Source organism: Tursiops truncatus, chromosome 17, assembly GCF_011762595.2.
Source record: "Tursiops truncatus isolate mTurTru1 chromosome 17, mTurTru1.mat.Y, whole genome shotgun sequence".
Taxonomy (NCBI): domain Eukaryota; kingdom Metazoa; phylum Chordata; class Mammalia; order Artiodactyla; family Delphinidae; genus Tursiops; species Tursiops truncatus.
Genome location: NC_047050.1, coordinates 69,690,578 through 69,716,423, shown reverse-complemented (window position 1 = coordinate 69,716,423; position 25,846 = coordinate 69,690,578). Strand labels below are relative to the sequence as shown.

At 44.9% G+C, this 25,846-nt stretch overlaps 2 long non-coding RNA genes across 2 annotated transcripts; one reads left to right on the top strand and one right to left on the bottom strand.

Annotated features, from left to right (window-relative positions):
• Positions 1 to 223: 223 nt before the first annotated feature.
• Positions 224 to 25,846, bottom strand: LOC141276948 (uncharacterized). The gene is made up of 3 exons (XR_012327427.1): positions 25,188 to 25,846; positions 21,282 to 21,355; positions 224 to 312 (listed from the first exon to the last, which is right to left on the bottom strand). It is a non-coding gene; the product is annotated as an uncharacterized lncRNA (long non-coding RNA).
• LOC141276950 (uncharacterized) lies at positions 3,936 to 11,279 on the top strand. Its single transcript, XR_012327429.1, has 2 exons — positions 3,936 to 5,121; positions 10,154 to 11,279. It is a non-coding gene; the product is annotated as an uncharacterized lncRNA (long non-coding RNA).

Here is a 25,846-nt window from a genome sequence, read left to right as displayed (position 1 = left end):
AGCACCAGCGAAAGCTTCTGCAAAGGAGGGTATATTCCGCTCGGGACAAAGGATGAGAAAGAGAAAGAGACAAAGGAAACCCTCCCTGAGTGTGGCCGGCTGTGCTCCAAATTATAAATTCAACACAAGCCCCAGCAACTTTGCAACTGTAGACGTTTTCTTCTCTCTCTTTCCAGGAAGAAAAATAGCCCTTCTATGTTCATCTTTGGAATCGCCATTTGTCATTCTCAAGGTGCCTCGGTGCCTTTGTCTCTGGTGTCAGCTGGCAGCAACGTTGCTAAAAATAGCTGGCGCAGGGAATCGCGCTACACACTGAACATTAAAAATAGAAAGGGAAGCACTGATGTGAATAATGCATAGGAGAGAATCCCGCTCGCGCTGGCCTCCAGGTTCTCCGGGGGCCTGGCTGCTGGGCAGAGCCCTGCAGGGCAGGGGAGGATCAAAGCATTTGTTCCGCTCCTGCTTCAGTGAAAGGGCAGCCCGCAAATGACAGCTTGCCCCTCGGCCTGCCTGGGCCTGCGAAGGCTGAGAAGAAATGAAGGCTCAGACCAGCATTCTGGAATGCAGATCTGCTGTCTAATTTATAAGCAGAAATTCAAATGCCATCCACGACCAGCACAAAGGAGGGGTGGGTCTGTGACATGGCAGTGAGGACATGCCCTATGGGAAGCCATGGAGTTTCTTTAAAAAATATCCTGCTGGCCAATCAGAACCCATCTGCAAGGGGCGCTTGTCTCTGCAATCCCCAGATTAGGATTTCTGCAAAATGCAATAGCTGTTCAAAGTCAAGACCCGATTGCATCAGCCAGAGGGGAGCTCCCGCCACATCCAAGAACGTCGTAAGTTCCTCATCAATATTGATGAATAACCAAATGTTCTTAGAAGGATACACAAAAAACCTCCCTTTACACTGACTCATTTGCCATGACCAGACACTAGTTTTATTTCTGGCAGTCCCAGACTGTCAGCACTGAAATAACTCAGAGACTGGTGCGTAGAGTGCAGGGTGAAGTCCCGAGAAGGGAAGAAGGTATCTCAGGTCACTCAGAGGCGAGGCTGACCTCCCCCTTCACTGCCCCTGATTTGCCTTCCCCAGCGGTTGCCTGCTGAGTCACCTCTTCAAATCCTCATGCAATAGGAGCCTTGTTCCCAAACGCAGAACAAGCCTTGATGCAGGTAGAATTCACTGTGTCTGACCCAGCACATACATCAGAGGTGGTATGCAGTCCCTTCGTGGCCCTGAACTGTGGGACTAGGGCAGCCCATGGACCCCCAGCATTGCCCTGGAGTACAGGGTCTCTGCTGCATCCATCTAGCAAGCTGGGTTTTAATCTGATCCAATAGTCTTCCTAGCTCTCCTAAGAGAAAGGTAACTGCTATTACAGAGATCGTCTCTCCTTCCTCAGGGGCGGGGGCTTCATTCTCAACCCACATCCAGCATCCTCGTCGAATGGCTAAGGACACAGCTTTGGAACCAGCCTGGGCTCAAATCCAGTTCTGTCCTTGACCGTCTGCTCCACTTTGAGCAGCATGCCTGACATCTCCAGGCTCCTATTTCCTGCTCCTGAAGTGGGACCAATACCACTGATTTACCAGGGCTGTTACAAAGCCAAGACCACAAATGAGAAAGGTTGACCACAGTGACCACACACAACTGGCACTCTGCAGACAGCAGTGCCTCCTGTTTCCCAGAGCTTCAATGTCTGCACTGCAAGCCTCCCGGTTCCGACTGAGAGCTGGCTTTGAATCCCAGGTCTGTGACACTCCCTCGGTGGCCTTGGGTAACGGGCATCCATCCGCTTGCTTGTCAATGAAGACCATCAAGCCTCCCTTGGTGGCTGTGGAGCAGGTTAGTGAGATGACAGGATACAGGGCAGCTGTGATGACACCGAGCCCTTAGGCCTTCAGGATGTGAAAACCGTTTTCCTTGTAGGGGCCATAGAACTGGCCTGGCATATGCTTAAATTGGTGGCAGGTCAACTTTTATTTTCCTGTCTTTCCCTCATCATTCACTTATTCAGTCATTCTTTTACTCATTCATTTACTCTTTTATTTATTTATTAATTCATTTGTCAAATCCCCAAAACATATACCCTGGGCTGGGTCCTATACTGCTTACTGCATTACCAGAGAGGAATAAGACATGCCCCTGACTTTGATGGGGGCCCCTAAGAAGGAAGGTCACCCTGGCAAATGTTCATCAAGAACCTTGAAGATTCCATGGGCCTCTCCTATCCTTTTCCTGTTTTGATTTTGTCTCCTACTATCCAGTAAAGTGGGTGAGGTAGACAGAATAGTGTTTCCAAAGATGACCACGGCCTAATCCTTGGAAAATGTGAATGTTACCTTCCATGGCAAGAGGGACTTTGTGGATGGGATTAAGTTAAGCATCATGATACAGGGAGATAACCCTGGATGATTGGGTTGGGCCCTCAATGTAAGGACAAGGGTCCTTAGAAGAGGGAGGAGGGAGATCTGATTTCAGAGACAGAGAAAGTAAAATATGACATTGGAGGGCAGAGGTTGGAAGAGACTGGAGCCATGTGGCCAAGGAATGCTGGCAGCCTTGGAAACACAGAAACATGTTTGGGAACATGGAAAGAACACCAAATACCCATTCCTAATACTCACACTGTACCTTAGAGGAAAACTACACTGGATTCATACACAGTGAGAAAACATTCAATGAATCAGCCCTCTAGGATCGGAGCAAATAGAACATCTACCCAGAGCTACCTAAGCAGGGGACAGATGGAAACAAATGACACAATGACTCAGCAAATACAGTACAGAAGAAAAAACTACACTCCTGAAAGGAACACAGCAAGCAGAAGTCAGACAAAGACCCCAAACTATGAGGAAACATAACTCAGGGAAGGGAAGGGAATGTGTCATAATTGTTTCAGGCTATAGAATGACTTAATAAGACCATGAATTTAAAATTTTAAAGTTCAAACAAAGAAATACTGAAACAACAGGAGGAGATGAATCAAGAAAATTTAGACATAGGGCCCCAGTAGGAAACAGAAGGCACTCCGCTGGGATTCTGAAGAAATTGAATCAAGGGTCCACTTACAGGGTGAGGGATGTCATTGAGGAATGTGAAAGCACCCAAGTACTGGTGACAGTAGGAAGCTGTCCCCAGCCCCAGGCCTGCGAGGGCAGGAGAAAGAGCTGGTGTTACCAGAAGCATGAAAGAAGGGCCTCACCAGCTGAAGAGGATGCTGGGAAAGATGTATTCTTAGTTGGGTGCGTGGTTACATTGAATGAAATTAAGGTTCTATAGCTGAGAAAAAAAGGGGAAGATGTGTATTGGGTGGCCACACACTATCTCTGTCACAAATAGACAAACTTTCTTCACTCAGCAAGTACCGAGAGCTTTGTGAAGGAGGAGGGGAAGGAGAAGGAAAGACAAACGTGACACAGACGCCAATATTCAGCGACTCACAGTCTAATGGGGAGACAGATATGTAATAAATGAGTTTATTAGAGTCTCTGCTGCCCTCTTTAAAGTGTGTCTAAGGATTGACATACACACACTACTATTTTAAAATAGGTAACCCACAAGGACCTACAGTATAGCCCGGGGGACTCTGTTCAATATTCTGTAATAACCTAAATGAGAAAAGAATTTGCAAAAGAATAAATATGAGTATGTGTATATCTGAATCACTTTGCTGCACACCTGAAACTAACACAACATTGTAAATCAACTAGAATCCAATATAAAATTTAAAAAATATATTGAGGTTAGTAAGCATAAAGAAAATTAATGAATGGTAACTGGATATATACCAAGTTGTATTGAAACCGAATGTTGAATCCTTTTTTAAATCAGGATAAGGAAGCAATTTTTTTGGTATTTTTCAAATGTTTTTAGAGCTGTTCTATTCAGTTATGCACTAATACATCCTATTAAACACAAACTGATTTAAGATGTGAAAAAAAAGTGTGCCTAAGGAGATGGGGGGTACAAAGAGGGCCGTTGTCTGCTGACCCTAGAGTTTGGTGGACACACATCTCTTGAAGGGAGTGGCCTTTGAAAACATGGAGATTTTCTCCAGGAAAACCTGGAGGGGTAGTGGGAATAATTAAGAAGGGGAGAAATGGTACCCCACGTCTGGGGGACCGCAGGCCTGGAGTCTGGCAGGAATGTATGAGGGGAGATGGGACAGGAGAGGTGGGCCAGAGACGTGTTGTGAAGGGTTTGCATGCTGCGCTTACGTTGGAGTCTCTAATACATGGAGGGGACAGTCTGCTTCTGTGAAATGGTGGTAATAATAGTGTCTACTTCACTGGGCTGTGTCGAGGATTCAACGGAATGAAACAGTGAGTCCCCAGCAAATTCTAGTTATAAATACTGAGAGGCTAGGAGGTCCCTTGTCATTAACAAAGGCTGGACCACCCCTTAGTGGGAGACCAGGGGGAGTCAAAGGAAGCAAATGCCTGCAAATGAGAGGGCCTCTTAGGACTTGGCTGAAATTTTCTTTCTAGGCAGAAATTTTGTTTTGATTTGATTTCGTGTAAAAGATGTTGCTGATACGGCCACTTCAGAGATGGAGGCTTCTGCGATAATTTTTGACACACTTTCCTTGAAAAGCTCTTAAAGGCTTCCTTAAAATACATTTTGCTGAGATTGAAAATGAGTCCCGTCTATCTGCTCCCAGCTGTCTGGACCAGGGGTTGTTTCTGCCTCAGCCAATTTTTTGAAGCCGTCAGAGGGACAAAGTGTGTTACTGGCCGCGGCTCCGGAGGAGGCTTGGGTCAGGGAGATGCTCTTCCACAGCCGATGGGCCACGGGGGTGTCCAGCTCCCTCACCTCCCACAGGAAGCAGCTCCTGGGCGGGGGCTGGTGGCAGTTTAGTTATCACAGTGTTTCAGGCCAACACCATGGCTGAGAAGATAAAGAACCATCCTTTAATTTCTTTCCAATGTTTGGTATTTTTAAGAAATTGAGGTATCACGTTCATATAGAAAAGTGAGCACATCATTAACGTACAGCTTGATTTTTATAGCTGGATACCCCCATGTAACCACTGCCAAGGTCAAGACATAGAGCATTTTCATCAACTCGGAGATGCCCTTGTGCTCTTCCCAAGTCCTTACACCCACCCACCAGAGGTAAATGCTATTCCGACCTCCAAAACCATCCATTAGTTTTGCACATTCGTGTTCTCTGTATCAATGGAATCGTACCGTGTGCGGTCCTTTGCTTTTGGTTCTTCTAATGCAACTAAGGTCTCTGAGATTCCCCTATGTTTTAGTGTATATCAGTAGCTTGTTCTTTTACATTATTGTGTAGTAGCCAACTTTACATCTAAATTATCGTTTTCTAAAGTTAAAAACTTGACACTTATACAAATGTAAATTTGCCGTGTATCAAAGATTTTATTCAACTTATTAATTAATGAGTGAATCAGTAAAACACTAAAAACAGGTTCCAATGAGGATTTGACTTCCGGAGGTTTGTATTCTCTACCAGATAGAATTTGTTGGTATTGTTGTGAACAGGAATAATTTTAGTTGCTATGAACAGGAAGCATTTGCATTGTTATCTGTTTTCCATAACTTACTATCCTTCCAGAGCTGTAAAGTCACAGAATCAATAGAAAGAAAGGTATATTCCCTATACATTCAGGAAACCCCTGGACCACACCCAGCACTGAGCTAGAAGATTACCTAGGGATCTCTTTGGCTCTGTATCAAGTCTTAGAAAATATTTCCTGACAGTGTGAACATACTTCAATTTATTTATCCATTTGCTTGTTGATGACCATTTGAGTTATTTACAGTTTGGAGTTATTATGAATAAAGCTACCATGAGCATTTTGTGGACATGTGTATCACTTCTCTTGAGTATACACCTAGGAGTGGAATTGCTGGTTCATAGAAAACTTGCACCTTTCTCTTTCGTAGATACTCCTGAGCAGTTTTCCAAAATCGTTGTACCATTGTAAATTCTCCCTTGCCTCCCAGATGTGTCTGATAATTCCAGTTGCTCTGCTTCCTTGCTAACATTTGGTGGTGGCAGTGTTTTTCATTTGAGCCATTCATGGGTTGTGCAGACACCATCAGTTTTTATCACTTAAGTCAGGAGTTTTTCAACTTCCATGTGTATAAGAATTACCTGGGCTGTTCATTTAAAATGTGGATGCACAGGTCCCAGCCCACCTCCAGAAGTTTTGATCTAGTAGTTCTGGCTCAAGCTCAGAAATCTGCATTATTAACCAGCACCTTATTACTAAGGCTTCAGTAGTTGTGGCTCGTGGGCTCTGGAGCACAGGCTCAGTAGTTGCGGCGCACGGGCTTAGCTGCTCCACGGCATGTGCGATCTTCCCAGACCAGGGCTTGAACCCGTGTCCCCTGCATTGGCAGGCGGATTCTTAACCACTCCACCACCAGAGAAGCCCTCTATTTCTGTTTTGCAAATAAGTTCATTCGTATCCTTTTCTAATATTCCCCATATAAGAGATACCATATGACACAAGATAAAGTCTTAAGCAAAATCCCAGTGTATGAAACAGATCATAATTAAGCAAGGACTAGGAGCACAGCACCAGCCTGTGTAACTCCTCTGAGCCCTGGTGTCCTACTTCCACCTGTAACCTCCCCTGGGCCCCAGGACAAGGGCTTGTGAACCACAGGCCCCCAGCACTGTCCCTAAGAGTCCTGAGCACAGACGTGTGATTTATATAACATGCCATTTTTATTTGTTTAAGAAAACATCCACCCCTAAACTTCGGATTCTCTTTTCTTTAAACCTAAATATAACCTGAGAGTAAAGTGTAACCTGGGTGTGGGGAGAGGGAGAGCAATTGGATGGCCCAGGAGCTATGAACTAGAAGTCACAGTAACAGTGAACCGAGGGCAGAAAAAGCAGGTGGCAAAGGGCAGAAATATTATTCCGGAGGGAATTACCCCTACACCCCAAATAAATCAATTTTACATGCGGGAGTTCTCTTATCCTCAGATGGCAAGCTGATTAAAGCTAGAGAACACTTCTAGCATCCTTCGCCATGCTCATGGCCTTTCATTGTCCAGCTGTGTGACCTTTGGCCAATCACGTCATCTCTCTCATCCTTAGTTTTAACATCTGTGCAATTGTATCAAGAGCACCAACCTCGGTAGGAAGAACAAGGATTAAGGGAAATGCATGGTGCCCGTGAGAGTCCCAGGCCACAGGAGGCGCTCAGCAAAAAATGTTTCCTCCCCTGGACCCCCGTTGAGTCAAGTGTACACCCTGCAGATCCACCAGCCGTCTCAGAACTATTATGGTGACAGTGGTGTGACTTTCTTCTCTGCTTTCCTGCTGGGACCGGGAAGAGCCACCCCATCCCCTGCATAAGTGAAGGGAGGAAGGGCCAGGATGACACCAGTAGGAGGGACTGGAGAGAAGCATATGAGTACAGCAAATTCTATAAACATGGGAGGATGAGATCGTCGTACCATCAACTTCAGGAGCAGGAGCAGCTGCCCAGCTAGACACAGGGGTAGGTACGTGGAAAGCTGCAATTTTAGCTGACTTGTAATAACAATCATCGCTAAAATGTATTGAGCGCTTAGTGAGTGTGCCAACCGCTGGGATAGGCAACTTGCTCATTTATCCTCACAACAACCCTACGGCATAGGTGCGCGCCCTTGTTATCTTACAGATGAGGGAATTGGGGCACTAGGGGCTTATGGACCTTCTCCAAGGTTACTCAGCTACTAGACAGTGCAGTTGTGCTCACCTGGGTTCACACGGCCGTACCAGTTAGGGCGTAGGCTTAGTGGCTGTCAGAGAGGTTCAAATACCGTGGCCTAAACAAGTCAGAAGTTAATTTTTCTCATGTGTCAGTCTTAATGGAAGCTGTCAGAGGCCGAGTCCCTTTGACCTTATCACTCAGCCCTCCCTAGGGGTACGGCCCCATTTGTGTGGTCCCTGAAAACTCACCATCACATCCTCCTCCCGGGTGGCAAGAAAGGGGTGAGGGGAAGGCGAGGCACTTTGCCTCCATCACTTCTGCTCTCACACCATTGACCTGGACTCGGTTAGGAGGTCTTATCTAGCACCAAGAGGGGTGTGTGAATACCTGTTTTAAGTTAAAATCAACTGTTGTTATTATTAATGTAATAGTAAATAAAGGAAGATGCATTAGCGGACAGCCTCTATCTTGTAGTGAGAGGTATTGGGCAGAATATGACCAGGACTTTCACATCTAAGACAAAATATAAGCTGCAGCATGAACAAACGTCTTGCAGGCACCTACCATGTACAGGGAAGCATACGACAAGCCATGGATAGAAGACTTACGAGGTATAACTCTGAAGACACAAGGATAGCATGAGCTGAGAACCTTCTGAGTACCTGAAACTGGGCTGGACACTTCCAAGACATCATGTCCTACAATTGTCTCCACACAGCAGTTGAGAGATGAGAGCATTCAGGCTCAAAGAGGTGAAATGACTTGCTGAAGTTCACGCGTCTAGTAAGCGGTCAGATCAAGATTCAAGATTCAAGATTCCTGTGTGACCCTGGGCAGGTTACTTAACTTCTCTGTACCTATGACTTCCTCATCTCTAAAGCGGAGAAAATGGTACCCACCCTACAGGACTGCTGTAGGTGGTGGATGCTCTAATGTACTTAAGATGCTGGGTAGAAGGTTGGGCCGGTAGCAAACCCTCGGCAAATGGTTAGATGTTATTACTGTTGTTATTAACGTTATTGTTAATATTAGTATTAGTGTTATCTTTCCACTCTCCCACCCTGCATCCAGTCCTAATCCAAGTGTGGTAAATTCTGTATTAGGAATACAGAAAGCTAAGGATGTCCACGGAGATGGTGGGATCCTTTGAAGTCTAAAACATAAGAAAGACTCATAAAGGAAAAGAATTCGCTGGACTTTGAAAGAAGGGTAGGATTTTAAAAGGCAGAGGAGTGAGGCTGGATGAAGAAGGCATTCCGGGGAAGGGGATGAACTTGGGAAAAGGCATCTGGAAAGGCACTGGTAAGGGCGTCATGGGGTAGTGAAGTGGGATAGGTGAGGGGAATGAGTGGGAGACAAGGCGGGATGGCGAGGGACGGGGGAAGCACGGAGCTAATTTAAAGAGGTTGGCCTTTTACCTGAAGGCAATGGAGAGCCCTGGAGGGTTTTGATCAGCTCTGCGCCAGAGGAGGATTGCCATGGCAACAACTCTGGGGAAAGATGGGCAGGTGGAGAGGCCAGCTCAGTAACGAGAGCCATGGTTTAGCTAAGAGGTAATGAGGATCCGAATTAGAGCTACGGCTTTGGGTAAGACTGGGAGGGAACCAAATCAGGACAGTGTGTGGAGGGGGAGCTAAAGGATCACAGTGGCTCTGTGTGTAGAGGGTAAGGCGGGTGGAGCAGTGAAGCTGGAACGCTTAAGCCCACTGTCTGAAGCCCAGGCTCCATATAACTTAAGCCTCATAGCGTATGATGCTCTCTGCCTGCTGTGACAAATTGAGAAATTATTGCTTTTTATTTTTTTCTGGCTGGTTCTGGTTAGCCCCGAAACTATTCATTCACTCCCTCACTTGTTCATTTGTTAATGCATGTGCTCAGAGTTTATGTTAAGCAAGTTCAATTGGTAAAGAGATCCAATGTGCTTTAGACGACAATTTCTATGAGCAAGGTATAGAGAGGGCTCTTGTGACAAAAAAGTCCTGCTAGAAACCGGATATCTGTGTTCCCCCTAAATTCCTATGTTGAGGCCTATTCCCCCAATGTGATGGTATGAGGGGTGGGGCCTTTGGAAGGTGATTTAGGTCATGGGGCTGGAGCCCTCATGAATGGGATTAATGCCCTTATACAAGAGACCCCAGGGAGTCCCCCTTTCCCTTCTGCAATGTGACAACACAGCCAGGAGACCAGGAACATTCACCAGATGCCGAACCTGCTGGTGCCTTACTTTGACTTTCCCAGTCTCCAGAACTGTTAGAAATAAACTTCTATTGTTTATAAGTCACCTAGTCTCTGGTATGCTTTTATAGCAGCCAGAACAGACTAAGACAGGCCCCCAAATACACTGGTTTGAACAAGCCACAGTTAATTTATCTTCCTTATTTAAGTTTAAAGTCAGTTCAGGTATGGTGTGAGGGCCTGATGGTGAAGGGAAATTAGCCTACTTCTAACTCTTCTGCCATCCTCAACAGGTAGCTTCCATCTCGAGATCCGGAACGGCTGCTCCAGTGGCCGCTGTCATGTCTACACTCAAACCAGCAAGAAAAGGGGAAAGAAAGGGGAGGACTCCTCTTCCCTTAAAGGTTGTGACCCAGAAGGTGAACACATCACTTCCATTTACATCCCACAGCTGGAACTTTTTCCCATGATCACATAACTGCAAAGGAGGCTGACGAAGGTACTCTTGAGTTGGGTTGGGTGTCCACGTACAGATGCGAAACCTACCACCAGGGAATAAGGGGATGTTGGCAAACAAATACAGTCTCTGCTACTCTCCTATATCCCCTGTGCCTACTAAATTCAGCGAACTTAGAAGGGGCTGATCCCTTTGCATGGTGAGTTAACAAAAACCTCATGATAGGTTCTGGGATACCAAGATGAAAGAATATACTTTCTGTTTTGAAGGAGCTTTTAGTCAATACCGGGTGCTAGACAAGTAAAGAAACAAAGACAATGAATTGTATCGGGTGGGATAGCAGCCTGTGCGGGTCACAGTTTAAACAGTCACAAAGGAGAAAGGCAGCACATCCATCTGGGGCAAGAGAGGTCAGAAAAGACTCCATCAAGAAGGTGGTGCTCAGCTGAGTCTGGAAGCTGAGTCGATGTTTGTCTGGGGAGCCAGGCGAGGAGAGCCGTTCAAGGACGCAAGAGAAGCACATCAGCAAAGACAGGAAGATTTAGAACAACCTGGTACATTCAGAGGAGGGCAAGTGGGATGGGAGAGAGATGGCAAGAGAAGACGATGGGATGGAGGAGGTGCGTGGGGACCAGGTCTGGGGACCTTAGTCTTTATCCCATAGGAAATGGTGGCCCATTGAACAGTTTCAAATACAGATGTTTAATGTGTCAGGGGTGCAATTACATTTGCATTTTTGGAAACTTGCTTTAAGTACACTTTGTGGGGCGATGAACTAACAGTAGGGACAGGACCGGCAATGGGAAGCAAAATATCGCAGAAGCTTAGTTTTTCTTGGTGAGTCTTAAAGTTTGATGCAAATCTAACTGTCAATAGTCTAATATACCTCAGAAATACCTCATAAAGCTAGAAATACTTTATCTGAAATTAATTAAAGTTGCAGTTGACTATTTTAAGACCAAGTCTGGTTGATAGTTGTTTTCTGTCATCAGTTTTATTTCCAGTGCTCAAATTTTGACTTGCTCTGTTTGTGTCTGCCTCTCCTGCTGAAGACTGTAAAGAGGAGGAAGATGTTTAGAGAAGAGCTGTGTACCCTTGGGAAGGTCTCCTGCCTTCCACACCACAGCTGAATTATGAGTGGGCTGGAAGGGATGAACCCCAAGGCTCCTTCTATGCTCTAGGAAGAGTCTGTGGCATCCAAACCATGGAAACCCTGAGAAGTAAAGAATCCAAGGGATTATCAATCATCTCATGTAACTTGGAGGAAACTGAGCTCAGAGAGGTCCAATGATATGCTCAAGGTCACCTGGCTAAGTAGCAGCAACAAAACCACGGGCCAGGATGTGGGTCCTTCTCAGGTCAAGTCTTTTCCCACGAATAGGATCAAATTTCACAGCCTAGACGAGGACCTCTCTGCCACCTCTTGTCCTCCCTCAGCTGAAATGATGCCCCTGCCCCCTGCAAAGTGTCTTCCACTTCTAAATTTCCATAATTTATAGGGTTTACCATGAGAGCATTTTGTGGATACTTTTCTACTAATGCTTATCACACCAAGCAGCAAATGCTCACCCAGTCATTCATTTGTTTATTTAGTGAGAATTTTCCAGTCTCATTATAATCTTCATTAGCAGCACTTTCAAGGATAACACCGGACGCCGTGGTGCTCTCCAGTTTTTGACTTACAAATAATGCAGTGGGAAACCTCACTGAATCTTGGTAGGCATCTCTGATTATCTACTTGGGATAGAGTCTAGATGGAGAATCTTCTACCAGGATGTCTGATATACACTTCACAATTAACAGGGCCAAGATGGAATCCTGACTTACTGCCCCATCCTGATACCACACACACATACACACAGACACACAGACACACAGACACAGACACACTCACACACAGACACACACTCACACACACATACACTCACACAGACACATACACACTCACACAGACACACACACACAGTCACACACAATACACAGACACACACACAGACACACACACACACACACACACATACACACACGCACACACACTCCTTCTGCTTCTTCCACAGTCTTACTCATCAGTGAATGACACCACATTGCACTCAAGTACTTAAACCAAAAACCTACTATCTTCAATATCTTTCTTCTATTTACCCTCTTATTTAGTCCATCAGCACGTCCCATCGGTTCTACCTTCCTAATACCTCCTAAATCTATCTCATATCATCTCCAGTGTCACCAGCTTGGTCCAAGCCCCCAGCATCTCTCCTGACACCTGAGATAGCCCCTAGCTCACCTCCTTCCATCTAATCCAGACCTCTTATATTCCATTTTCTATACAGTAGCCAGAATAATATAAAAATGTAAATCAGTTCATATCGTATATCCTCCTAAAATCCTACAATATTTAGCACAGATTTAAGGAAAAAAAATACAAACTCTTAATCATGGCTTACAAAGCCCCCTGACCACCCTGCCGACCGCACCTCCTTCTACCCCCTTTCCCAATGCATTCATTTATTTTATTAAGTGAAAGTTACAGTGATGGGCACTTGCAATGTATCAGCAGGAAAAAGAAACAAAGATTCCTTTCTCATGGAATTTATATTCTCCCAGGAAAGACAAGAAACACAATACATGGAAGCCTTGCAGAGTGTGGTAGAAGTGGTATGTGCTATGGGGAAAAGAGAGGTAGGACAGAATAAGGAGGAGGCGGGGTTATAGGATACGGCTTTAAATAGGATATGACATTTCAGCAATTCTTCTAACAGGTGGAGTTAGCCACATAGAGAGGAGGAGAAGAACTTTCTAAGCAGAGAATATCCATTTCCTATACAGCAGCCATCATAATACACTGCATACCTTACATTCTAGTTTCTGAAGTTCAGACAGTGAGCAAGTGAAATGAACAAGAAAACTGGGAAAGTTCACGTAGTGATAAACAGTTTAACAGATCTAAAATAGGATCATATGAAGTGACTGACTGAGGACTACTTCAGGTTACTTATTGCATCTCATCCTTGTATCACCCTGGTAAGTTAGGTCTTAGTAGCCTCATTGTACAGAGAAAGAAACTAATGGCAGAAAGACTTTAAATCCTTTGCCCAAGTTCACTCAGCTAGTTGCTCCTTTCGCGTGTCTCCATGGGCGCTCTGTGGCTGTCACGGCACTTGTCATGTGGTCTTACAAGGGCGTGTTTAGTCACCTGACTTTCCTGCAAGGCTGTGAGCCCCGTGAGGGGGAAGCTGCATCTTTCTCGTTCCACACAGAACCTGAGACACTAGCACGGTGGCTAACACCCCGCAGGCATCCAACAATGCGTGCTAAACCCATGAATACATGCCTGACCCCTAGTTCAAATCCTGGTCTGACGGACCCTAAATCTGAAGGCTTGCACTATGAATATATTGGCCCTAATGTAGAATGCTGGTTTGAAAAATAGTCACAAATTCTTTGACACTCTTTCCATTGAGTCAGTGTCCAAACCCGAGGGGCTTTTGACTCCTCCAGCCAATGGAGTACATTGTAAGTGACACTGTGTGGCCCTGGGGCTGGGTCACAAAAGGTCATGCAGATTCCACCTCATTCATTGGAACACTTGCTGCCAGCTGTCCTGAGGGGAACACGCGTAAGAGCTCTGGTCAACAGTCCCACTGGTGTCCAAACATCCCCAGAGAAGGGGCCGTCTTGGAAGTGGATCCTCTCACCCCCGATGATCCAACCCCACCCCTTTGAGTTGAGTCATCCTAGCTGAGACTCAAACATGGGGCAGTAACAGGCCAGTAGTGCGGTGCCCTGTCGGAGCTCCTGACACAAAGACTCCACAAAAATCATAAAAGCGCTGTTGCTTTGCACCAGGAAGTGTGAGGTAGTAGGTTACATGGCCACAGATAACTGGAACATGAAGGAAAATCCTATGTTCATATTGACTTAACTGTTGTGTTGACAGTTTATCTCCCTTTCCTGAATGTAAGCTTTCTGAGTGCAGGAATTTTTGCCTCTTTTGGTCAAAGCTGTATTTCTGGCACCTAGTAGAGGACGTGGCATATAGTAGCTGCTCAATAACTGTTTATGAAATGAATGAAGCTTTAAACATATTCATTGAAATAGAGGAGCAGGAAAAATCAGCTTTTAGCCATTTGGCCAAAGCCAAGAGGGAAACATCAAGCTTGCAAGATTTCCAATGACGGCAGGATAAAACCATACTGGATGCTTTAGGAAAGCCTGGATCTTTCTGAAACAATTTACTGCAATCATTTTTACTCTGTCTTACCCTTCTCCATCATCTTCCTAGATAGTGAGAGATTTTCCATGATTTAGTTTATGTCTTACTCATTCCTTGCCAAGCCTGGAAGATCCTAGAAACTCTTAGTTGCTCCAAAAATATTTAGTGAATGAGCTCTCATGCATCCCAAACCACAGAGCCAAGTTTTATCTTCGTGAATGTAATACAAAACTGAGCTCTTAATCTGGAAAGGAAAGAATCAGCTACTTAATATGCAATGTCAGCAGCCTTGTCGATTTTATGGTTCAAAACAGAACTGCATGTCCCTAAGCCCAGTCGATTTCCTGTTTGTTATCACATTAGGCAGACGGAAAATTTGAAGGACATCTCCAGCCATTAAGACTGGCATAAATCTTTCAGGACTGCATTTAAATACATAATACTTCCCATTAACATTGTTTTGAAATTAGGGTCCACTCAATTTCTTGATTAAGCAGGAGTTCTTTTATCAAGTAATTCTGCTCCTTTCAGCTGATAACTGGGCTCCCAAAATCTATAGTCGTTGGTAGGAACCCCTGTTGATGTCAGTCCTGCTTTTAAGGCAGACTTTGTTCAAAATTCCATACAAGATCTTCGTTGGTCCCCTCTTTGACCTTCACTCTGCCTGAGTGTTTTTATCGTCAGTTAATGAGAAGAACAATGGTCCTAGCACCTCTACTGCAGCCTCCCCATGCTCAGCACTCCAGTAGTTTTCAGAATAACACCAAGGTGTGGTACTAGCATCTCCATTTTACAGATGATAGAATGAGGGCCCAGGGAGATTGAACAAGCTGCCCGAAGTCACAGCAAGCGGGTGGCAGAGCCAGGAGTTGAACTTTGCGTTGATTTGATTGTAAAGCAGGTATTCCTCTGACTTTGCTGAAAGGGATGGAAGACAAACTGGCATTTATAAGAGCTCCTACTATGTGCCAGGCACTATATTGGACATGATAGTCTTTAGTCATTTTATAGCCACATTATAAAGTAGGCATTTTAATCTCCATTTCACATAGGAAAATGAGGCTCCAACATATTTAACAATTTGCCCAAGGTTAAACAGCTACTAATCCATGAAGCCAGGATTCAAGTTCAGGCTGTGAGACTCCACACACTGCTCTTTTCTTTAAGCAGGAGCCTAAGCACTGAATGAAAGGTCTAGTAGGTGGTGAATTAACAGGGAGGCAGAGGTATCCTGTGACTTGGGGGAAATCACTAAATCTCTCTGCCTCTCAACATCTCCACCTGTAAAATGGGTTTATAAAGCTCTCCCTCCCTACCCCACAAGGCTTTGGGAGGATCAACTTTAGGACTGAATAAAGGAACTACCTGTCCTAAACCCTTACTTTACAGATCAGGACACTGAGGCCCAGACAGGCCATGCAGCTTTTCCAAGTTGTTTAGTGAATTGATGACCCGGGCTAGATTAGAACCTCGGTGTATCAGTCAGCTAATGCTTGGTAACAAGTGCCAAAGTTTATTTTAAAGTTAAAAGCATAACCCTCATGCATATATAAAATGAATACGTGGTGAAGATTTTTATCCAACTCATGAAGTAATGAGAGAATCAGGAAGATGTTGAGACCAGTTCAAAGGAGATTTTGAAGAACACAGAGAGATACATAGACAATCAGGAATGCTGAAATAAATTTGCTAAAAGATGCATAACAGGTTAATATTCAAAAGGCCATAAAATGTCAAGTTTGGGGTTATCTTTTCTACAGGACACAAGTCAACTATATCTCTATAGCACAAAATTCATTTGCACTGCTATCAGTTTTCTACAAGTTAACTTTTATCTCTGCAAAGTTTCAAAATAGCAAAGGTACAGATACCTATAGATCAGAGCATCCCTGTAGGGATTACAGCACTCTGCCAAAAGGACACCAAATAATCACTTTTGCTGACTTCCAATATTTCCTGATACAGGAAATCACTGAAATTTTCATAGCTTTTGGTCATAAGTATTTATTCATCTGTTCACAGGTCAAAAGGTGGTGGGGTGTCTCTGCCCAACATGTCTTATTCTGGGGCCCAGGCTGTAGGGACCAGCAGCTTCCTGGGGCATGTTCTTCTCACAGAGGAGGGGTCAGGGCTGTGAGAGAAGCAAGCATAACCATGTGATGCCTCTTAAGGTCTAGGCCTGAACATGATGCATTTTTACTTCTGCCCATATTCCACTGGGCAAAGCAAGTTATGAGAACAAGCAAAACATTTGTGAGATGTATCATCCTCCCATGGGTGTGGGAGGGTGAATATTTCCTGAGCAGTAATCGGTCCATATCAGGTTGTGTTAAGAGATGCAAAACATCTGGACACAGAGGCACTATGTAAACATACAGGAACAAGAGTCTTTTACATACAGAGGTCTGTTGTGACTATCTGCCCCCTCTTCCAGAAGTGAATGAAAATATGGTTGGCCAGCCAAAGATCAAGTTTGGAAATGAACTCACTCTGATGCTTGGTTGAGTGACACAATCTTCTAATAGTGGGGGACTCTTGTGGAGATATTAAAAGACAGTTGAAAAACATCTTTCTTAAATAAGGTATGTCTAGCCCTTTGGGTTTACAGAACTACGCCTGGGGGGATACAAAATGACAGAATACTCATAGCACATTATCCTGACCATTGGTTTTACGTGAAACATTTTGAGAACTGTTTTGAATTAAAAGAAGATAACAGCTATAGTATAAGTATACCACATGCCAACAATAAATGGTATATGACATTTAATGGATTATTTTCATGTGTTGTTTTATTCTTATTTTGCCGCAAATAATTAATAGGAAAAATACTTTACGGTAAACAAACAGAGATGAAGAAGGAGGGTTTCCAGTCTGACAACCATTTGGGGTATCACCCACAGAGCAAGCTTGAGACGGGGTGGGAAGTACAAAACCAGAGAGCAGGGATCTTCCCCCCAGAATAGGGCTGTGTCCAAGTGTGGCCCTTTATGAGGCCTAGGATATGGGAAGCAGATTGGGGGAACACTGTTCCCCCAGAATTGGGGGCCCAAGAGTCTCTTCCCCACTCTCTTAACTCTTTTGTTCTTCCTCTTCTTTTTTTCGACACCATCATCACAATCAGACTTGCTGCTCCCACTTATGAATTGCTCCCCCTTGTGTTAGGTGCTGTGTACTACACTTTACATAAGCTCCGCGGCTTTATATCACCTGCCTGGTCCCCACTGACACAGGAATTTGCAAACCCTGGCCAGGACTTCCACTCACAAAGCCTGTTTGGTGTGGTCTCAGAAAATTTACAAATTAACACCCATTTAAAAAGGAATCTTAAGTCAAGATTTTTTTTTTTTAAAGTGGCTGTTCTTCCTTTGAGGAAAAAAGATAAAGTATTCTTTTCATTTTTTCCCAGTCAATCGGTAGCATCAAAAGAAAAGTCAAGACACAATTAAGTTCTAAATAATGCAATGTCCTACATGTGTTAGATTATCTAGTCTTTCAATAGTCTTCTTAGGAAGCTTTTATTATGGATATAATATTTAATATAAATGTGGGATTAATAATAATAATAATGGAAAATTAGGCTCAAAGAGATTAATAATGGGTCAAACAGAAATAAGAATGTGGCCCAAAAACCATCTGCAATGTAACAATTTCTTGGGGTCTCTGTATTTAGCTTTGAACCTCACCATAACCACGTGAGGTAAATGTTACTAACGACTCCATTTTCCTGAAGCGGAAGCTGAGCACGAGAGAACCTTCATAGCTTCCTCAAGTCCACATAGCCAGAAAGCGCCAAGGTTGGGACTGAAACCTAGGTCTTCAGACACTAAAACCTGAGCTATCACCGCCGTCCTATGAAACACCTGAATTTCACCACCTGCGTTACATTCACATCACCTCGGGAAAACTTCATCTCACCACGAAGAAAAACTTTTCAATTATGGGGACAGCATCTTCTGAGATTTGGAGAAAAATCTGAACCTTTGCTCAGCCATTGTTCTCCGACTTTGGGCAATCCACATACATCTGTGCAAAACCTACCTCAGTGGGCAGCTGTGACAATTAAACGAGGTAAAGAAGGAAAGGTGCCTAATAGCACAGGGCTTCCCACCAAATGGGCACTAAGTGGTGAGCGTATTGGTTATTCAACAATGGGATTCCTTCTTGGAAGGCAATGTGCTGGAGACAGTCAAGTAGAGACCAAAAGACTCGGCTATAGACTGATCAGGATTCACATTTTATTAGCTAGGTTCATGACCCTTTAGTGGAATGTAAAATATCTGTAGTGGGCTCATGCTATGAGCTGAATTGTATCCCCCCAAAATTCACATGTTGGCCTCCTAACCTCCAGTACCTTGATGTAACTCTATTGGGAGACAGAGCCTTTAGGGAGGTGAGTAAGCTCAGATGAGGCTGTTAGGATGGGCCTTAATCCAGTACGACTGGTGTCCTTATAAGAAGGGGAAATGGACACACAAAGAGACACTAGGAGTGGGCACACACGGAGAAAAGACCGCATGAAGACACAGAAGGGAGGCAGCTCATCTGTAAGCCGCGGAGGTGACACCAGAAGAAACCAGCCCTGCCAAAAACTTGATCTTGGACTTCCTCAATTTCTGTTCTTTCAGCCAGTGAGTCTGTGGGCCTTTGTTCCGGCACTGCCAGCAGACGAATACCGTTTGCAATCAGCATTTTATAAACTAGAGGACAGCAGATATCAGAAGGTATCCTCATTCATTTCGGTTGGTTATGTGTACGTTGTACTACATGCACTGGGTTGTAACATAAATGTGGGTCACTGTCACCAAGTGTGGGGCGACACTGGACTTGACACCCAAAAGTTCTCTTCTAATTTGGATATCATAATAATTGTTATTATTGTAATTAATATGTTAATATTCAGCGTATGAGTTAATATGTATTAACTGACTCTAAGTGCCAAAGGTTTACAAATATTAACTCCCTGACTCCTGAAACGTCCCTTCAAGGTAATTATTATTCCTATTTTACAGATAAGGCTGAGACTGATTATTTAATCTGCCCAGGGTCAAATGCTTAGCATTTTTCAGAGAAAGAATTCCTGCCCAGAGCAGCCTGTCTCAAAAGCCTGAGTTCTCCCTATGCAGCATCATTGTGCAGCTACCCATAATCCTCCGTCCAGTTCCTAGCACCTTAGCACCCAGGCATCAGTTTCCCCTCTGCAAAACGTTCAGTGATGGAAATTAGGAAGACCTTGGACTTAACAGGCTCTGCGCACGTGACTAAGGGTACAATGGGCCTTTTATGATGGCTGTAAGAACCGGGAACGCTTCTCCAGTTGGCATGGAGCTCTTCTCTCTGTCAACTAAGGTAAATGGAGTATCTGGGTGTCTGGGGGGGCGGGGGGCGGGTAATGAGACACAAACATCTACTCCATCAGGACTAGAAGGAGGTAGGGAAATGGTCCCGGAACTCCTTGTCTGAAGACACTGTGAAGAGCATCTCTGCCCACGGCACTCAGCCCTCCTGCACGAACAAGCTCTGGGCCAGACACTCTTGAACGCAGGTACATGGGCTCATTAGAAGGGAAATGGCAGCGGGTAATTGGAATATGTAAATGGCATGGGCAAACAGGGTGTTTTAACAATCAAGACCCGAAGAGAAAGAGCTTAATTTGATGGAGAGAAAGGAACAGACTGCCCAGAGTCAATTACTGGAGCCAGAGGAGGGAGGCTTAGCTTAGCAGGAAACCCACAGTCAGGAGGGAGGGAGGCTGGGACGTTAGCTGGGTTTGCTTCTGCCTCTAAAATGCCAAGTGACCCAGTGACCCAGCCCCTGTCTTTTCCCAGATACCAATTCTTGAGAACTCTTTTGCGCTAAACACTTCTTGCAGCCGTTCCCCCCCGCTCTTCTCCGGGATCCGTCGCCACTTTCCGTCTGGACCGCAACATCTCTCAGATGAGCTCCACCAACAGTCTTGTAACTGTTCTAATAGAATTAATTCCTCCCAATCCCAGCCTCTCCTCCAGAGTCATCACAAAGCCTTTTCTGCAACCACCTGGGACCACGTCAGTCTATGCTTAAAGCACCTTGAACTTAGTCCCCAAGTTCATAAGCCTGGTACCTAGGCAAGCCTGTCCCGAATGGCCCCTGCTTCATTTATGCTCGCCTCGGCCAACTGAACCTCTTGCCCTGGAAACTTCAGGCTGTGTCTTTTTTTTTTCTTGTTGGTCCACACCACAGCACATGGGATCTTAGCTCCCCGACCAGGTATCGAACCCACACCCCCTGCATTGGGAGGCAAAGTCTTAACCACTGGACGGCCGGGGAAGTCCCTCCACGCTGTGTCTTGACTCCAAGGCTTTGCATATGCTGAGGCTTCCACTTGGCACAGAATTCTCAGCAAGTAATACAACTTAGGGGTTGAAAGTACAGACTCTAGATAACTTGAATCTTGGGACCCCCATTTTTTGCCGTGTAACCTTGAGCAGGGTACTTAACCTCTTTAAGTGTCATTTCATCATGGTTAGTAGAGAACAATAACCATTATGCCTCTCTCCTAACTTTGTTGCTGGGATTAAGTGAGATAAACCACGTAAAGCACTTCGCCCAGTGCCAGGCATATAGTGAGCACTTGATAAATGTAAATGATGATGATGATGAGCGTCTGTGATGATCCAGGTCATTGAAATGCACGATGATACAGAGATGAGTAAATTGTTTTACATTGTTTATCTCATCTTTTCAACTACACATGGAATTCATTACTCACCTTTCTTTTCTTTTTTCCTCCTGTTTCCCACAGATAGAGAGCGACGCGTGAAACGGGCAATCAATAAACGCTCACTGGAAAGATGAATGAATGAGTGCATTAGATGCATGAGTTGACTATTTTACCCAATATAATTATTTAAAAGAAAAAGGAAAAATGACACGAAGAAACATGCAAATTAAATTTAAAGGTTAATGTAAGAATGGCAAAGGCAAGGCACTGTTTTCCCACTGAGAACAACCAAAGCTAAGCCCTTTAGTTATTGCCATCTGGGGTGAAGGTGAGTGCCATGTGGCTGGGGGCTCTTTCATTCCCCATCACGCCTGATTTGAGCTGCCTTCCACAGTCATGTGTCCAGACACCTTCGAGTAAGATGCACAGTACATCACAGGCTACACAGCTCTGCCTCATCATGGATCCCTGAATGGTGATCAGACCATTTTACAGATGAGGAAACTGAGGTCAGATATGAGTTCAGCAACTAGGTCAAGGTCACTAAGCTCAAAGGCACAGAGCCAGGACCCGAATTTGGGTCCGGGTCTAAATTCCATACTTTAAGCTGCCCTCATCCTCTGGGTGACAGGTGCAAGGGTGTCCTTCCGCCACTCTCATCTTTTTCATTCCCAGGAAGGCTTCTCACTTGCAACGAAGCCCTCATGTAGAGTGGTCTGAAGTTTAGGAAAAGGAAGACAAACAAAGGCATGGAGGAAGGGCATAGGGCAGCAACTTTGAGGATTTGCTGTAGTTGGGTTTTCAAGAACAAAAATACATACAGGGGAGGCGTGGGATCCTTCCTTTCCAAATATATGTCCTTTTGGCCTGGGTTGTTACAGACCCAAAATTGGAGCTTGTGCTGTCTCTTCCAAAAAAGCAAAGGGTGTCTCCTTAGCTGCAAAGACTTGTCTCACTGGCTCCTCCCAGAGGTAGAGTTATAACAAGCATGGTGGGGATGCATGATCTGATCAGAAGCAGTTTTATGTGGGATTCTACGATAGTGAATACAGTATGTTCAGTCCATAGAGGGTGATGTTGGCAGAAACATCATGGGCATGGGAGGCAATTCTGTATCCAGGAGATATGTCTGTTCTAGTGAGGTCACATCTCCCCCACCCACGGTTGGAAGGCCCAATGTAATCAACCTGCCACCAGCTGGCTGGCTGGACACCCGGGGGAAGGTGCCATTCTGGGGGCTGAGTGTTGGTTTTTGCTGCAGTAGCGTTGGCAATAGTCACCGCCAGAATGTTAGCAGAGGGTACTTCTGGGTAACAAGATGACAAATTATTATCGTTGCCTTTTTGCTGATTTATATTTCATAATTTCTCTACAACTATATGCACTTCTTATGCAACAAATACTAAAAGCAAATTTAAACATGGTCTAAAACAGTTATTTAATGTGTTTTGGGAGCAGGGAGAGAGGGTAGGTAGGGTCCCCATTAGCCTGTTCCTGTGAACCTGAGGTACTACCCGGCTCATTTGATTACAGTTATAGTAACCAGCACTGGAGTATAATCATCTCCTACAAGCACATTTCTGTTCATCTGGTCACTACACGCCTAACCCTAAGAAGTATAATCTACAAAGGTGGAAACTGAGGCTCAGAGGAGGTTTTTTGGTCTCTCTCTCTGTCTCTCTGTCTCTCTCTCTCTCTGTCTCTCTGTCTCTCTCTGTCTCTGTCTCTGTCTCTCTCCTTATTCATTCTCAGCAAGGCTCCCCGCCTGCAAAGGGGAAAGACTTCACTCGCCCTAAAGTACAGTGAGATGAACACCAGGAGAGGCGAAAACAAAAGCAAATGAAGAGAGGAGGGATCCCGAGAGGAAAATTTAAGAACTAGGAAGTGGCTGGGTTTTCAAGATAACAAGTTGTGCAGAGCTGGCATGCAAAGCCAGGAGGGGGATGCCCTGTTGTTTCCACCATGGCCCCTGCCTGACTCTTGAGGATACTCTGTCACTGAACTCTGTCTTGGTGCCAATACCCAGTTGACACCTGAGGCTTTTGGGATTTTGGCTTCAAAGAAGATTCCTTCCAGGGGGATATAGACATCTGATTTCCATTAGCGGGAAAATGTGCTAAAGAGGGTTGAGATTACATAGTCTCCCAAATGGCACCCAGTTTTTTGTGACATTTCCAAACTCCCTATCTGAACAACACTCTCCACCAGATTATAAAACCATTGAAGCAAATCCATTTCCAAACTCCCTGGCAGTTTCCCTATCATTGGGTTTAACTGATCAGAGTTACAAATTTGATATTGACTTTGCTTCACCCTTTTTGGGGGGCATGAACAGTCCCCGCGCTGGATCTTAAAACGTTAATATCTGACAGTCTGCGGATCTTATCAAGATAGAAGCCTCCTCACGTGCCTGAGGTCCAAACTGTCATTTTGGAAATCTGAACATTTGATTAATTGCACAGTATTGAATTCTTGCTTATGCCTTCTTTCTATGTAGTCCTTGACTAGTACCCTTTTGAGCTTATCTAATGAGGCTTTTTAAGTACTGTCAATGTTACTATGTTACTGAATTAGGTCAGATAAGCCATCTGGGGTGAAGGTGAGTGCCATGTGGCTATGTTACTGAAGTTACAACAGTATTAAGATTTCCTAAGATTAAAGACTTTCATAATAGTAAAAGACAAAAACAAAAATCTCATACACAAACATACAGCCAATGCTCCATTAGGTACCAGGCATTGTTCTGGAGTCTTTGCATTCTGCATTCATTTATTCATCATTCTTTCATGCTGCCAATAAGTACTGAGAGCTTACTATTATACAGAACAGGTGTTCTTCTAGGATGCTGAGCCCCTGTGCTTGTTTAGAAAGATAATAGTAAACAAAATGCAAATATGATCATTTTAGGCAGTGATAAATGTAATGAATGAATAAAACAGCAAGGGATTGTGGAGGAAGGTAACTTTACAAAAGGTGCTCAAATATGAAGGGCAGAATGGTTCTAGGTAGCTGGAATTGGGCTGGGACAGAAAGTACCTGCATGTGTTGGTGCTCTGGTGGGGTGGAGGCTTAACAAATGTTAGGGAGCCTGCTTCAGGTGCCCGGCTTCTGTTTGGACCTTTTCTCGTCCAGGCAATTCCCTTTCTCCATACTCTTCCTCCTTCCCAGAGTTTGCACTGACTGGTTACTAACATGTTCCAACTAATTATTGAGCATTAATTTATTCATAAGCATTTACCGGGGTCCCACCATGCGGGGAGTCACGTTTCCATGTACCAATTCATGTAATCTTCACAAAACCCATCCTGCAGCCCATTGACCAAGGAATAAGTTTTCATGTCTTATTTTATATATAGTTCTCACATTAGAGTCACTTTCTGGGCAGCCTATTCTGCTGCGCCAAGCAGTTTTTGTGCCAATGCAACACCATTTTAAGGACTTCAGCTTTGTAGCATAGCTTAACTCCCTTCTTGAAACTGCACCCTTGTTGCTGCTGAGATTTTTCAGGTTCTTCCCTCTGACAGTCATTCATACAGGTCCCCCTCCTCCTTCCTCACCCCAATTCTTCTTCCCTCCTCCATCCTTTCTCCCTTTCCCCATTTCCTCTCTCCTCCAGTCCCCTGCCCTTCACTCTCTTTCACTCTCCTTGGCCAACTCCTCCAGGCAAATCCAGAGCCACGTGCCACATGCAGGCCTTCTGGGGGCTCCTTTCTGCACACTAGGGATAGATCTTTGGCTTGGCCTTGCTTACACACCCTCCCCTCCACCCCAGCAGACAAAAGGAGAGAGAGAGTGGAAAATAAAGGAGGCACCAGGTGCCTGGGCAGCAGGAATGAAGGGTTTCTCTAATGCTGGCGGCGATGGTAGAAGGAAGGGGGGGAGTTAGGTTCAAAGGGCACGACCCCTAGTGAATTAACAAGATCTACACGCCCCAACCCCCAACTGAGGCCTCACCTTCTACTCTCCTCAGAGCTCAATAAGCTCAAGGTGCTCTTCACCTTTGCACTGGCTGTTCTGCTGCCTGGAAGGCTCTCCTGGACATTTACGTAGTTTTTCCGGCTTACCATTAAACCTCACCTCCAAATGTCACCTCCACAATGAGATCTTCCAGGAGCAACCAACTTAAAGAAGTTCCCCGCTTGTAGCACAGGACGCTATTTTCTTTCCTCGTTGAATTACCAATATAGGAAATTATGCTGTTATGTTTGTTTTTCCGTTATTGTCTTCCACCTTTCAAGAATGCAAACTTTCTGTGCGCAGGGACCTCGTCTGCCCTGGTCCTAGAACATTGCCTCTCTTACTCACGTGGGTTTAGTCACTGATTGAATGAATGAACAGAAACTCAGGCAAGAGAGGGAATGACCTGCTTAGAGCACAAGTTAGGAGCGAAGCCGATTCCCCTTGTCCTATTTCTTCGGTCTCTGCTCACTCTAGTTGATGGAGGTACCATTCAAGGGGCCGGGAGGTGAGGGCGGAACTGTCCACCACGAACCACGAACCAAAGGGACTAAGGAGCCACAAGCACTGCTAGCACCGAGCGGGTGGGTTCGCGGTGCGCTCGGCCTTGGCCAACCCAGCAACTTCGATTTTACTTCCGAAGCCCAGAAGCTGGT